Below are 14,782 nucleotides of genomic sequence, written 5' to 3'. Positions count from 1 at the left end.
TGACCGGATGGAAGATGCCATAAAAGGAGCGTCCTCCATCCGGTCATATGGCAGTGCCATGAGAGAGGTTGTGGACCAGCTTAGCCAGACAGTCTTTGGGAAGCCCTGGGATGAGCGCTATCGCCCCCCTCCAGGAGCATATACAGGCAAGACATTCATTAATTTGTTATTTTGTAATACTCTACTAAGTATCAATTTAGCCTTAAATGTACTAGACAAGTCTGTACTAGACTTTTTCCCCTTTTATTCTCGTAGGTGAATTGCTAGGAATAGAGTACCTTTACAGCCAGACTGGCAAAACACTGACTCCAGTGCTCCAGAACCCAGAGGATGAAGACAGGCTGGTGGAGGAAATTGATGACCAAGACCTGCAAGATGAGGGGTTTGAGGAAGAGATCACGGAGGACATCACAGTTCCAGTGCTGTACGAGAATAACCCCTGCCATGATCTCGCAAACAGCCCCTCATCTTTGCCTCAGCCTCAGTCCCCAGCATCACCGGCTGATGTATCAATGGCTGACGTGTCACTGGCTGAGCCATCCACATCAACTAGAGAAGGACACCAACTTGCCCCTGCCCCTTCAGTGTTGTCACAGCCATCTGACACTGGAAGCAGTTTCTCCGACGAGGCTCAGGTAAAACACTTTAAGGGCTTTATTTAATTTCAATCTCGTTTTATTCCACATATATTAACATTAATCTGAATTTACTAGGGAGCAGTCATTGGGCCCGATGGCATTGCTGGGTGGGACAAGGTCCAGGATATTGCTGGTTACCTGGTTGGTCTTCGTGAGGCTCCTTACCTCACTGACCTGCAGGTGACAGAGGCCATTCAGCTGTGGACAGCTCTCCATGACATAGACAAACAGCGGGTCAACTATCAGCCTCGACATCAGCCTCAGCTGACACATGGACGCTTTAAGGCACCAAAGCGGTCTGGAGTCACACCGGGTGTGGAGAGTGTAAAACGGTGTCTGATTGGACATCCCGGGGGACCAGCACAGTGGCCCAGCACCAGCCGCTTGGTTGAGGCCATTTGTACAAAGCTGTGTGCTTTACACAAGTCGCCGACCAAGAAGGCTGGAGTTTGCCGCCCCAGGTGGTCTAAAATCCTCTCGGATTACCACCACATCCGAGAGCTGGTGCTTAACAATCGCAGGCTGATGGATGAAACAATGATCCAGCTGTTTGAGCTAAACCAGAAGACACTCATTCAGTGGTAAGCAAGGCACATTCTTTTCTTCAAATTAACTGAATACTTTTTTAAACATATATATAATACATGTAATTTATTTTCAGGTTTCAACGGCAGCAGAAAAAACAGGAAATGAGTGTCCTCGCTCAGGGACTGACTCCACCTGACCCAATTGCTGTGGCTGATACGCAGCTTCCTCCACCGAGGGAAAAATTGGATGAAGCGGCATCGACCTCACGCCCAAAACATACATTTACCCTTCCGCCAAATCGAGAAGGACAGGCTCCTCTTCTGCGACCAGGTCGACGGCCTGCTGCTGCCACCACCATGGTGTGCCCCATTGCACCTGCTCCCACAGCATCAGGAGTTGTGCAGCCCATTTCAGCACCTGGGTCATTGTCACTAGTCCTTAACCCAGACATGACCGTGTCAATGGTGATTCCACCTTCTGGTGCTTCAACATCCGGTGCAGGCCCAGCTCCACCTGCTCCTGTGTCTGCTGCTCCTGTCTCCCGTTACACCCAGAGGAACAGGCGCCGGCGGGCCCAGGAGACGGAAAGCGGAGTCCATAAGAGGAAGTATGTGCGAGGGGTAACCTTTAACATGTGCAGCAAATGTGGGCAGCCCAAAACCAAAGAGTTTGGCCATAGCCGATATGGTAATGCCACATTTTGCTTGCGTGCCTCAAATGGAAAATCTTTAGATGACTGGTTGGCAGAACAGCGCCAGCAAAATACAAGCCAAACTCCACCTCCTCAATAAACAATTTGCTTTTTTCCTGTATATATTTTGTATATATTACTGTACATGGTTCCACCCAGTCTTTCATATTGTCCTATATATATATATATATATATATATATATATATATATATATATATATATATATATATATATATATATGTATATATGTGTGTTTGTGTCTGTGTACTCATTTCATTATTTGTGTGTTTTCATTTTAATATTTGTTTTTTTACATTTAAAGTGTCATTTAAATATTTGTGTATTCATTTTAATAAAACATTTTAAGTGTCATTGAAATATTTGTGTGTATTCATTTTAATAAAACATTTAAAGTGTCTTAAAGTAATCTAATAAATCATATCAATCAAATCATATCCCTCACAAAAAACACACATATTTGAAGAAACATTTTTATTCATTTTATTCAATCATAAACAACATGTAATATGCAATTGTTTTTAAATAATATACACAAAAAAAACATTTAATAAAACATTTGAAGTGTCTTAAAACAAATCTGATAAATCATGTCAATCAAATCATATCCCTCCATTTTTATTCATTTTATTAAATAATCAACAACATGTAATGTGCAATATTTAAAAATAATAATAATACACACAAAAAAATATAAATCAATATAATGATGTCATAGATAAATGAAGACGCAGGCGCAGTTGATCACACGCAGAACACGGGTTCGAATCCAGCCCGCGGAGGGTGACTTGTTTCAAATGTGACTAAAACTCCTTCATAACGCACAGGAATATAGCCCTAATAATGTTGCAGGGGAAATTTGTGGGCAAATTCTCGTTTTTCGCGTCTTTTTGGCTTGTGTGCGGGGGCGCAAAGATTGGGCCCCTTCTTTTGCACAGCAAGCGCTCTACCATTTGAGCTAATTCCCCTCGATGATGGAGAGAAGGTGTCCATCGCTCTCAAAGACAAAGACGAGGCGCGATCCCTAGCACGTGTGCAGGTGCTGCAGCGTGATTTCCAATGACCACAAAAAAACAGGCCGCATTTCCTCTGTGCTGGCAACTTTGCACTGGCTACCTTTTAATTGTAGATTTAATGAAAAAATTGCGCTTTGAATCCAGCGATCCGAGTTCAAATCTCGGTGGAACCTTTTTAGGTTCTTTGCGGAAGGGAGGGAAAAAACAGAGGTGATGCGCAACTGCTGACTTGGCGGTGAAATTGGCACTCTCAAACCGAGTCGGAATTGGGGAAACATGGGCTTAAAAAGCAAAGGCTTCATTTGCTCCTTGCTATCGTGCTTCTGGACTCAATGACTTAAATCCTTGCTATCGTGCTTCTGGACTCAATGACTTAAATCTCTGCTGCTCATGGGAAAAGTTGACACACGCCAAGGTTCCATGGTGTAATGGTTAGCACTCTGGGCTCTGAATCCAGCGATCCGAGTTCAAATCTCGGTGGGACCTGCTTTTGCCAGGAATGTGTGCAGTACCTCGTTCGAAAAAACTTTTTCGGCAGCACTGAGCCGCAAGAGCTCATCTAGGTAGTGCCCCTTGAAGGGGGGCGTAAAAAGGATGGACAGCACTGGAGAATGCAGGCATCGATCCCACTACCTCTCGCTTGCGCCTACTGCTTCCTACCGATTGAGCCAAAGTAAGCCCAAAGTAAGCCCATGTGAGCCAATCGTGTTTCTCTGCTGTGGCTTACTTTTGACCAATCACGTTCTCTCCTGTGGCTTACTTTTGACCAATTGTGTTTCTCTCCTGTGGCTTACTTTTGACCAATTGTGTTTCTCTCCTGTGGCTTACTTTTGACCAATCGCCTTTCTCTCCTGTGGCTTACTTTTGACCAATCGCGTTTCTCTCCTGGCTCTGCTCCTGTGGCTTACTTTTGACCAATCGGCGACCGCTATTATTATAGTCATCTTTGCAATCTTTGCAACAGGTAAGTCTATTCTTCACGACTGTATAATCGATCATTATTTATTCATAAACAGTGTTTGTTTTTAGACAATTAAAAACAAATGTTGTTAATTTAGTATTTTTTTGTGTCATTCATTACATTATTTTGACCACAAGAAGATTTTTACTAAAACCTTTAAAAAAAAAAGTTTAATTCATATATGTTATACTATACTATGTTATACACCAGTATACATATTTATGTTATCTTTTTAAATACTATGTTATACATATTTAAAAAGACATGAATAGGCAAAAACAAGTGTTTTTTTGTTTCAACAAATGATTCTCAACTATGTTATAAAAGATATACCAAAACGATTTGATATACCATTTTAAGTTTTAGATCTGTTTGATGATCATATTATTATGAATTGTCATAAACGCCTTTATGTTATATTTGGTGTTTCTTAGTAATCTCTGCCACAAAAGCTAAACAAAACAAAACGATTTAAGCATGGCATGATACCAGCAAGATTGTACCAAGAAGTGTTATTTATTTTCTTATTAATAAGTTCATCACACTATTTACAATTTGTACAAAAGGCAATTCAAAGTGATTCACAGTTGTATAAAAAACAATAATGCTTATGCTCATAATAATAATAATAATATTCATTAATTATTATAATATTATAATAATTAATTACATAAAAAACAAATGATGTAGTAAAATACTTTCAGTTGGAATATGACAGCTATGTAACGTTCTGTTTATGCCTGTGTCCCTTCAGATTATGTATGCATACCCGGTTTTACGAAGAACCTCTGAGGGTCTGAGGGAATCCTGGAGACCAGTTCCTGGTTCTGGCTCACTGCAAGATCCAGTTTGGGAAACACCAGGGTCAGAGGTTCCTGTGGCTGCTGGAGAACTCACTGGGGTATGCCTGCTATCTGGTCAGCAGCATTTTGGGGGAGGAGGAGAGGGACAACCCGCTGCCGGACAACAAAAACCTGTTCCTCAGATACACCTCGCAGATCAGGGAGGTAGGCAAGGCTGTAGAGGTGTATCAGAAAAAAACAGGCCATGCTGCAGGAGGCCCAGAGGACAGGAGACTCTGGATGTCTGATGGTGGAGTTTGGGGATTTTAAGGGTAGGTCAATGAAGGAGGTGTATGAGGACCCAAGCAAGGAGGCCCAGGCTCTCATCACCTACCTGAAGAAGGCAAAGGCCAGGCCTAACACCAATATGGCCCTTTTCAAAGCATACATGCTGAAGAGGCAGGCTCTAGCCCACGTGCCCACCACCACTGTGCCCACTGCATCTGTCCTCACTGCTGCTGTGCCCACTGCCACTGTGTCTGTTCCTCCTCCACCTACTGCCACTAAGAACAGGCCACTGCTGGCGACCAATGTGAAGGCCCTGTTGGCGCGGGGGAAGCATTTATTTGCTTCACAGCTGGCAAAAAAGATTTTGTCTCCAGCCAAACCCTGTAAGTGGGTAAGTTTTTTCTTTTTTCTCCAGCCACTGCAGGCTCGAGAGGCCCTGCTCCTGCCCGGCTCGTGCTACTGCCCCTGCTCCTGCCCCTTATCCTGCTCCTCCAGCATTGTGGACCCCTGGCCAGGTGTCCCAGTCGCCTGCAGAGCTTCCTGTCCACTGGAAAGAGCAACTCCCATCTTTCCAGCAAGGCCTTCAACCCCTGTCCCTCTGCACCAGGACCATCCTCACTGCAGCCACCCACAGGACTTTAGCGCCCTGCCCAGCCTCCTCTGCAGTCTCCTCCTCTGCGCCCTGCCCAGCCTCCTCTGCAGTCTCCTCCTCTGTGCCCTGCCCAGCCTCCTCTGCAGTCTCCTCCTCTGCGCCCTGCCCAGCCTCCTCTGCAGTCTCCTCCTCTGCGCCCTGCTCAGCCTCCTCTGCAGTCTCCTCCACAGCCTTCTGTCCAGCCAAGTGCTGCCTCTGCTCCTGCAACATCAACTGGGTCCAGTGTTGCAGACCAGGCTCCTGTAAGTAAGCTTCTCATTATTCGTGTGCAGGTCCTGCAGCGTGATTTCCAATGACCACAAAAAAAGAGGCCGCATTTCCTCTGTGCTGGAAACTTTGCACCGGCTACCTTTTAATTGTAGATTTAATCAAAAAATTGCGCTTTAAGCCATGGAAGCTGAAATGTTTCCGGCCCGGCAGCAGCAAGGAGGATGTATGGTTCGGCTCGTTGGTCTAGGGGTATGATTCTCGCTTAGGGTGCGAGAGGTCCCGGGTTCAAATCCCGGACGAGCCCATTATTAGGCTTTGCTTTTAATCTCTTCAGCCTGATTAGGGCAACCAGGATATTTCGGAGAAATTGGGGATAAAATGTGCCAGAGAGAGGCCGGTTAGCTCAGTTGGTTAGAGCGTGGTGCTAATAACGCCAAGGTAGCGGGTTCAATCCCCGTACGGGCCACTCATTTTCTCTTTGGGACCTTCGCTCTGCTCTTCTCGAAAATTACGGGCGGTCTCCCAGACATCCCTGCTGGCTAAACCATACAAGTACCTGGCCGAAATAGCTCAATTGGGAGAGCGTTAGACTGAAGATCTAAAGGTCCCTGGTTCAATCCCGGGTTTCGGCAGAGGAACCACGTCTGCCTCTTTTAGTCTACCTGATTCCACCTAGCCTCATCGCTATCTGCCTCTCATACCCCTTTTCCACCAACAAGAACCGGGTGCTGGTTCAGAGCCAGAGCCAAAGCTGGTTCAGAGTGGGTTCGACTGACGAGCTTAATAAGAACCGATTTGCCTTTCCACCGGCTAGAGAGCCACAACAGAGCCAGATCTTACGTCACTGTATACGTCTCATGTTGCCCAGCAACGCTAGTGCGGTAGCGCCAAACAGTACGCCAGGCTTGTTCGAAATGCATCGGCTTCTCGCAGATCGATCTCCACATGACATCAAAGCACTGCGATAGCGATCTAAAAGCACAAGGAGTCGTATGTTCTCCAAACACTCCCGCAGCTCCGATCGGTCCGCGCCGCTCCGATGCATCTCGAACAAGCCATCAACCATAACGGACGTTGCAATACTATGGATGCTCATGGGTTTACAAAATACATCGGAGTCCAACGCGTTTGTGCAGCTCGCCGTAACTTACATAGACGGATATTTATAATTGAGCTGCTATTAGCTCGACTAGCTGCTATTTAAAAACGGCGGTCACAAGTTTCTATTCGTCTTGTTGGTCACGGTAACCCCGCCCCCAGCCCCTGACGCAAGTGGTTCTTACTTGGCTCTGTTCTAGACCAGCAATGATTTGGTGCTACTTAAGAACCACTTTTCCTGGTTCGGAGCTGGTGCTTTGCGTGTGGAAAACCAAAGAACCGAATTGAAACTAGGCTCTGGCTCCGAACCAGCACCAGCTCTGCCTTGGTGGAAAAGGGGTATCAGACAGCCAGCTAGCAGAGTGTCTTGGTTCCAGGGTGTAATGGTTAGCACTCTGGGCTTTGAATCCAGCGATCCGAGCTCAAATCTCGGTGGAACCTTTTTAGGTTCTTTGCGGAAGGGAGGGAAAAAACAGAGGTGATGCGCAACTGGTGACATGGCAGTGAAATTGACACTCTCAAACCGAGTCGGAATTGGGGAAACATGGGCTTAAAAAGCAAAAGCTTCATTTGCTCCTTGCTATCGTGCTTCTGGACTCAATGACTTAAATCTCTGCTGCTCATGGGAAAAGTTGACACACGCCAAGGTTCCATGGTGTAATGGTTAGCACTATGGGCTCTGAATCCAGCGATCCGAGTTCAAATCTCGGTGGGACCTGCTTTTGCCAGGAATGTGTTCAGTACCTCGTTCGAAAAAACTTTTTCGGCAGCACTGAGCCGCAAGAGCTCATCTAGGTAGTGCCCCTTGAAGGGGGGCGTAAAAAGGATGGACAGCACTGGAGAATGCAGGCATCGATCCCATTACCTCTCGCATGCTAAGTGAGCGCTCTACCATTTTAACTAATTCCCCTCGATGAAGGAGAGGAGGTGTCCATCGCTCTCAAAGACAAAGACGAGGCGCGATCCCTAGCACGTGTGCAGGTGCTGCAGCGTGATTTCCAATGACCACAAAAAAACAGGCCGCATTTCCTCTGTGCTGGCAACTTTGCACTGGCTACCTTTTAATTTTAGATTTAATCAAAAAATTGCGCTTTGAATCCAGCGATCCGAGTTCAAATCTCGGTGGATCCTTTTTAGGTTCTTTGCGGAAGGGAGGGAAAAAACAGAGGTGATGCGCAACTGCTGACGTGGCGGTGAAATTGGCACTCTCAAACCGAGTCGGAATTGGGGAAACATGGGCTTAAAAAGCAAAGGCTTCATTTGCTCCTTGCTATCGTGCTTCTGGACTCAATGACTTAAATCCTTGCTATCGTGCTTCTGGACTCAATGACTTAAATCTCTGCTGCTCATGGGAAAAGTTGACACACGCCAAGGTTCCATGGTGTAATGGTTAGCACTCTGGGCTCTGAATCCAGGCTCCGAGTTCAAATCTCGGTGGGACCTGCTTTTGCCAGGAATGTGTTCAGTACCTCGTTCGAAAAAACTTTTTCGGCAGCACTGAGCCGCAAGAGCTCAACTAGGTAGTGCCCCTTGAAGGGGGGCGTAAAAAGGATGGACAGCACTGGAGAATGCAGGCATCGATCCCACTACCTCTCGCATGCTAAGTGAGCGCTCTACCATTTTAACTAATTCCCCTCGATGATGGAGAGGAGGTGTCCATCGCTCTCAAAGACAAAGACGAGGCGCGATCCCTAGCACGTGGGCAGGTGCTGCAGCGTGATTTCCAATGACCACAAAAAAACAGGCCGCATTTCCTCTGTGCTGGCAACTTTGCACTGGCTACCTTTTAATTGTGGATTTAATCAAAAAATTGCGCTTTGAATCCAGCGATCCGAGTTCAAATCTCGGTGGAACCTTTTTAGGTTCTTTGCGGAAGGGAGGGAAAAAACAGAGGTGATGCGCAACTGCTGACGTGGCGGTGAAATTGGCACTCTCAAACCGAGTCGGAATTGGGGAAACATGGGCTTAAAAAGCAAAGGCTTCATTTGCTCCTTGCTATCGTGCTTCTGGACTCAATGACTTAAATCCTTGCTATCGTGCTTCTGGACTCAAAGACTTAAATCTCTGCTGCTCATGGGAAAAGTTGACACACGCCAAGGTTCCATGGTGTAATGGTTAGCACTCTGGGCTCTGAATCCAGCGATCCGAGTTCAAATCTCGGTGGGACCTGCTTTTGCCAGGAATGTGTGCAGTACCTCGTTCGAAAAAACTTTTTCGGCAGCACTGAGCCGCAAGAGCTCATCTAGGTAGTGCCCCTTGAAGGGGGGCGTAAAAAGGATGGACAGCACTGGAGAATGCAGGCATCGATCCCACTACCTCTCGCTTGCGCCTACTGCTTCCTACCGATTGAGCCAAAGTAAGCCCAAAGTAAGCCCACGTGAGCCAATCGTGTTTCTCTGCTGTGGCTTACTTTTGACCAATCACGTTCTCTCCTGTGGCTTACTTTTGACCAATCGTGTTTCTCTCCTGTGGCTTACTTTTGACCAATCGCCTTTCTCTCTTGTGGCTTACTTTTGACCAATCGGCGACCGCTATTATTATCGTCATCTTTGCAATCTTTGCAACAGGTAAGTCTATTCTTCACGACTGTATAATCGATCAATATTTATTCATAAACAGTGTTTGTTTTTAGACAATTAAACATGCCAATAAAGCTAGCTAGCGTGTAATAGCACACGTTTTCTTCTGTACATGAGAACCTGCAACTTTACCGTGATATACAGTAAAAAACATGCCACTACTGTCAAGATAATTAGCCGACCGCTAATTAAGCTATATCCTCCTTAAACCATTTTTTTGTTGTTGTTAATTTTGTATTTTTTTGTGTCATTCATTACATTATTTTGAGCACAAGAAGATTTTTACTAAAACCTTTAAAAAAAAAAGTTTAATTCATATATGTTATACTATACTATGTTATACACCAGTATACATATTTATGTTATCTTTTTAAATACTATGTTATACATATTTAAAAAGACATGAATAGGCAAAAACAACTGTTTTTTTGTTTCAACAAATGATTCTCAACTATGTTATAAAAGATATACCAAAACGATTTGATATACCATTTTAAGTTTTAGATCTGTTTGATGATCATATTATTATGAATTATCATAAACGCCTTTATGTTATATTTGGTGTTTCTTAGTAATCTCTGCCACAAAAGCTAAACAAAACAAAACGATTCAAGCATGGCATGATACCAGCAAGATTGTACCAAGAAGTGTTATTTATTTTCTTATTAATAAGTTCATCACACTATTTACAATTTGTACACAAGGCAATTCAAAGTGATTCACAGTTGTATAAACAACAATAATGCTTATGCTCATAATAATAATAATAATATTCATTAATTATTATAATATTATAATAATTAATTACATAAAAAACAAATGCTGTAGGAAAATACTTTCAGTTGGAATATGACAGCTATGTAACGTTCTGTTTATGCCTGTGTCCTTTCAGATTATGTATGCATACCCGGTTTTACGAAGAACCTCTGAGGGTCGAATCCTTATGGGGCCAACTGAGGAGGCCAATAGAAGGAAGATCGTGTTGGCAGAGAGGGCCAGGTGTAAGGAGGAGGTCCTGGCTGAGGCCACTGCCTTTTTGAGGCAGAATGGAGGGAATCCTGGAGACCAGTTCCTGGTTCTGGCTCACTGCAAGATCCAGTTTGGGAAACACCAGGGTCAGAGGTTCCTGTGGGTGCTGGAGAACTCACTGGGGTATGCCTGCTATCTGGTCAGCAGCATTTTGGGGGAGGAGGAGAGGGACAACCCGCTGTCGGACAACAAACACCTGTTCCTCAGATACACCTCGCAGATCAGGGAGGTAGGCGAGGCTGTAGAGGTGTATCAGAAAAAAACAGGCCATGCTGCAGGAGGCCCAGAGGACAGGAGACTCTGGATGTCTGATGGTGGAGTTTGGGGATTTTAAGGGTAGGTCAATGAAGGAGGTGTATGAGGACCCAAGCAAGGGGGCCCAGGCTCTCATCACCTACCTGAAGAAGGCAAAGGCCAGGCCTAACACCAATATGGCCCTTTTCAAAGCATACGTGCTGAAGAGGCAGGCTCTAGCCCACGTGCCCACCACCACTGTGCCCACTGCATCTGTCCTCACTGCTGCTGTGCCCACTGCCACTGTGTCTGTTCCTCCTCCACCTACTGCCACTAAGAACAGGCCACTGCTGGTGACCAATGTGAAGGCCCTGTTGGCGCGCGGGAAGCATTTATTTGCTTCACAGCTGGCACAAAAGATTTTGTCTCCAGCCAAACCCTGTAAGTGGGTAAGTTTTTTCTTTTTTCTCCAGCCACTGCAGGCTCGAGAGGCCCTGCTCCTGCCCCGGCTCGTGCTACTGCCCCTGCTCCTGCCCCTTATCCTGGTCCTCCAGCATTGTGGACCCCTGGCCAGGTGTACCAGTCGCCTGCAGAGCTTCCTGTCCACTGGAAAGAGCAACTCCCATCTTTCCAGCAAGGCCTTCAACCCCTGTCCCTCTGCACCAGGACCATCCTCACTACAGCTACCCACAGGACTGCAGCGCCCTGCCCAGCCTCCTCTGCAGTCTCCTCCTCTGCGCCCTGCCCAGCCTCCTCTGCAGTCACCTCCTCTGCGCCCTGCCCAACCTCCTCTGCAGTCTCCTCCTCTGCGCCCTGCCCATCCTCCTCTGCAGTCTCCTCCTCTGCGCCCTGCTCAGCCTCCTCTGCAGTCTCCTCCACAGCCTTCTGTCCAGCCAAGTGCTGCCTCTGCTCCTGCAACATCAACTGGGTCCAGTGTTGCAGACCAGGCTCCTGTAAGTAAGCTTCTCATTATTCGTGTGCAGGTCCTGCAGCGTGATTTCCAATGACCACAAAAAAAGAGGCCGCATTTCCTCTGTGCTGGAAACTTTGCACCGGCTACCTTTTAATTGTAGATTTAATCAAAAAATTGCGCTTTAAGCCATGGAAGCTGAAATGTTTCCGGCCCGGCAGCAGCAAGGAGGATGTATGTTTCGGCTCGTTGGTCTAGGGGTATGATTCTCGCTTAGGGTGCGAGAGGTCCCGGGTTCAAATCCCGGACGAGCCCATTATTAGGCTTTGCTTTTAATCTCTTCAGCCTGATTAGGGCAACCAGGATATTTCTGAGAAATTGGGGATAAAATGTGCGAGAGAGAGGCCGGTTAGCTCAGTTGGTTAGAGCGTGGTGCTAATAACGCCAAGGTCGCGGGTTCGATCCCCGTACGGGCCACTCATTTTCTCTCTGGGACCTTCGCTCTGCTCTTCTCGAAAATGACGGGCGGTCTCCCAGACATCCCTGCTGGCTAAACCAAGTAAGTACCTCGCCGAAATAGCTCAGTTGGGAGAGCGTTAGACTGAAGATCTAAAGGTCCCTGGTTCAATCCCGGGTTTCGGCAGAGGAACCACGTCCGCCTCTTTTAGTCTACCTGATTCCACCTAGCCTCATCGCTATCTGCCTCTCAGACAGCCAGCTAGCAGATGGTGTTGGTTCCATGGTGTAATGGTTAGCACTCTGGGCTTTGAATCCAGCGATCCGAGTTCAAATCTTGGTGGAACCTTTTTAGGTTCTTTGCGGAAGGGAGGGAAAAAACAGAGGTGATGCGCAACTGGTGACATGGCAGTGAAATTGACACCCTCAAACCGAGTCGGAATTGGGGAAACATGGGCTTAAAAAGCAAAGGCCTCATTTGCTCCTTGCTATCGTGCTTCAGGACTCAATGACTTAAATCTCTGCTGCTCATGGGAAAAGTTGACACACGCCAAGGTTCCATGGTGTAATGGTTAGCACTCTGGGCTTTGAATCCAGCGATCCGAGTTCAAATCACGGTGGGACCTGCTTTTGCCAGGAATTTGTGCAGTACCTCGTTCGAAAAAACTTTTTCGGCAGCACTGAGCCGCAAGAGCTCATCTAGGTAGTGGGCGTAAAAAGGATGGACAGCACTGGAGAATGCAGGCATTGATCCCGCTACCTCTCGCATGCTAAGCAAGCGCTCTACCATTTGAGCTAATTCCCCTCAATGATGGAGAGAAGGTGTCCATCGCTCTCAAAGACAAAGACGAGGCGCGATCCCTAGCACGTGTGCAGGTGCTGCAGCGTGATTTCCAATGACCACAAAAAAACAGGCCGCATTTCCTCTGTGCTGGCAACTTTGCACTGGCTACCTTTTAATTGTAGATTTAATCAAAAAATTGCGCTTTGAATCCAGCGATCCGAGTTCAAATCTCGGTGGAACCTTTTTAGGTTCTTTGCGGAAGGGAGGGAAAAAACAGAGGTGATGCGCAACTGCTGACGTGGCGGTGAAATTGGCACTCTCAAACCGAGTCGGAATTGGGGAAACATGGGCTTAAAAAGCAAAGGCTTCATTTGCTCCTTGCTATCGTGCTTCTGGACTCAATGACTTAAATCCTTGCTATCGTGCTTCTGGACTCAATGACTTAAATCTCTGCTGCTCATGGGAAAAGTTGACACACGCCAAGGTTCCATGGTGTAATGGTTAGCACTCTGGGCTCTGAATCCAGCGATCCGAGTTCAAATCTCGGTGGGACCTGCTTTTGCCAGGAATGTGTGCAGTACCTCGTTCGAAAAAACTTTTTCGGCAGCACTGAGCCGCAAGAGCTCATCTAGGTAGTGCCCCTTGAAGGGGGGCGTAAAAAGGATGGACAGCACTGGAGAATGCAGGCATCGATCCCACTACCTCTCGCTTGCGCCTACTGCTTCCTACCGATTGAGCCAAAGTAAGCCCAAAGTAAGCCCACGTGAGCCAATCATGTTTCTCTGCTGTGGCTTACTTTTGACCAATCACGTTCTCTCCTGTGGCTTACTTTTGACCAATCGTGTTTCTCTCCTGTGGCTTACTTTTGACCAATCGCCTTTCTCTCCTGTGGCTTACTTTTGACCAATCGCGTTTCTCTCCTGGCTCTGCTCCTGTGGCTTACTTTTGACCAATCGGCGACCGCTATTATTATCGTCATCTTTGCAATCTTTGCAACAGGTAAGTCTATTCTTCACGACTGTATAATCGATCATTATTTATTCATAAACAGTGTTTGTTTTTAGACAATTAAACATGCCAATAAAGCTAGCTAGCGTGTAATAGCACACGTTTTCTTCTGTACATGTGAACCTGCAACTTTACCATGATATACAGTAAAAAACATGCCACTACTGTCAAGATAATTAGCCGACCGCTAATTAAGCTATATCCTCCTTAAACCATTTTTTTGTTGTTGTTAATTTAGTATTTTTTTGTGTCATTCATTACATTATTTTGACCACAAGAAGATTTTTACTAAAACCTTTAAAAAAAAAAGTTTAATTCATATATGTTATACTATACTATGTTATACACCAGTATACATATTTATGTTATCTTTTTAAATACTATGTTATACATATTTAAAAAGACATGAATAGGCAAAAACAAGTGTTTTTTTTGTTTCAACAAATGATTCTCAACTATGTTATAAAAGATATACCACAACGATTTGATATACCATTTTAAGTTTTAGATCTGTTTGATGATCATATTATTATGAAGTGTCATAAACGCCTTTATGTTATATTTGGTGTTTCTTAGTAATCTCTGCCACAAAAGCTAAACAAAACAAAACGATTTAAGCATGGCATGATACCAGCAAGATTGTACCAAGAAGTGTTATTTATTTTCTTATTAATAAGTTCATCACACTATTTACAATTTGTATACAAGGCAATTCAAAGTGATTCACAGTTGTATAAAAAACAATAATGCTTATGCTCATAATAATAATAATAATATTCATTAATTATTATAATATTATAATAATTAATTACATAAAAAACAAATGATGTAGTAAAATACTTTCAGTTGGAATATGACAGCTATGTAACGTTCTGTTTATGCCTGTGTCCTTTCAGATT

General features: G+C 45.3%; 12 non-coding genes across 12 annotated transcripts; all 12 read left to right on the top strand.

The window, feature by feature from the left end:
- Positions 1 to 3,306: 3,306 nt before the first annotated feature.
- trnaq-cug (transfer RNA glutamine (anticodon CUG)) lies at positions 3,307 to 3,378 on the top strand. Its single transcript has one exon. It is a non-coding gene; the product is annotated as a tRNA-Gln (tRNA).
- A 2,639-nt stretch (positions 3,379 to 6,017) lies between these two features.
- Positions 6,018 to 6,089, top strand: trnap-agg (transfer RNA proline (anticodon AGG)). Its single transcript has one exon. It is a non-coding gene; the product is annotated as a tRNA-Pro (tRNA).
- An 88-nt stretch (positions 6,090 to 6,177) lies between these two features.
- Positions 6,178 to 6,251, top strand: trnai-aau (transfer RNA isoleucine (anticodon AAU)). The gene has a single exon. It is a non-coding gene; the product is annotated as a tRNA-Ile (tRNA).
- Positions 6,252 to 6,344: 93 nt separating this feature from the next.
- Positions 6,345 to 6,417, top strand: trnaf-gaa (transfer RNA phenylalanine (anticodon GAA)). Its single transcript has one exon. It is a non-coding gene; the product is annotated as a tRNA-Phe (tRNA).
- Positions 6,418 to 7,529: 1,112 nt separating this feature from the next.
- trnaq-cug (transfer RNA glutamine (anticodon CUG)) lies at positions 7,530 to 7,601 on the top strand. The gene has a single exon. It is a non-coding gene; the product is annotated as a tRNA-Gln (tRNA).
- Positions 7,602 to 8,255: 654 nt separating this feature from the next.
- trnaq-cug (transfer RNA glutamine (anticodon CUG)) lies at positions 8,256 to 8,326 on the top strand. Its single transcript has one exon. It is a non-coding gene; the product is annotated as a tRNA-Gln (tRNA).
- A 654-nt stretch (positions 8,327 to 8,980) lies between these two features.
- trnaq-cug (transfer RNA glutamine (anticodon CUG)) lies at positions 8,981 to 9,052 on the top strand. Its single transcript has one exon. It is a non-coding gene; the product is annotated as a tRNA-Gln (tRNA).
- Positions 9,053 to 11,878: 2,826 nt separating this feature from the next.
- On the top strand, positions 11,879 to 11,950 carry trnap-agg (transfer RNA proline (anticodon AGG)). Its single transcript has one exon. It is a non-coding gene; the product is annotated as a tRNA-Pro (tRNA).
- An 88-nt stretch (positions 11,951 to 12,038) lies between these two features.
- trnai-aau (transfer RNA isoleucine (anticodon AAU)) lies at positions 12,039 to 12,112 on the top strand. Its single transcript has one exon. It is a non-coding gene; the product is annotated as a tRNA-Ile (tRNA).
- Positions 12,113 to 12,205: 93 nt separating this feature from the next.
- On the top strand, positions 12,206 to 12,278 carry trnaf-gaa (transfer RNA phenylalanine (anticodon GAA)). The gene has a single exon. It is a non-coding gene; the product is annotated as a tRNA-Phe (tRNA).
- Positions 12,279 to 12,368: 90 nt separating this feature from the next.
- On the top strand, positions 12,369 to 12,440 carry trnaq-uug (transfer RNA glutamine (anticodon UUG)). The gene has a single exon. It is a non-coding gene; the product is annotated as a tRNA-Gln (tRNA).
- A 918-nt stretch (positions 12,441 to 13,358) lies between these two features.
- On the top strand, positions 13,359 to 13,430 carry trnaq-cug (transfer RNA glutamine (anticodon CUG)). Its single transcript has one exon. It is a non-coding gene; the product is annotated as a tRNA-Gln (tRNA).
- The last annotated feature ends 1,352 nt before the right edge of the window (positions 13,431 to 14,782 follow it).

The sequence above is a fragment of the Siphateles boraxobius genome, unplaced genomic scaffold, assembly GCF_051911475.1.
Source record: "Siphateles boraxobius isolate OS27281-9 unplaced genomic scaffold, OSU_SipBor_1 61, whole genome shotgun sequence".
NCBI lineage: Eukaryota > Metazoa > Chordata > Actinopteri > Cypriniformes > Leuciscidae > Siphateles > Siphateles boraxobius.
The sequence above is the reverse complement of the archived record's forward strand: the minus strand, read 5'-3'. Positions and strand labels throughout refer to the sequence as shown.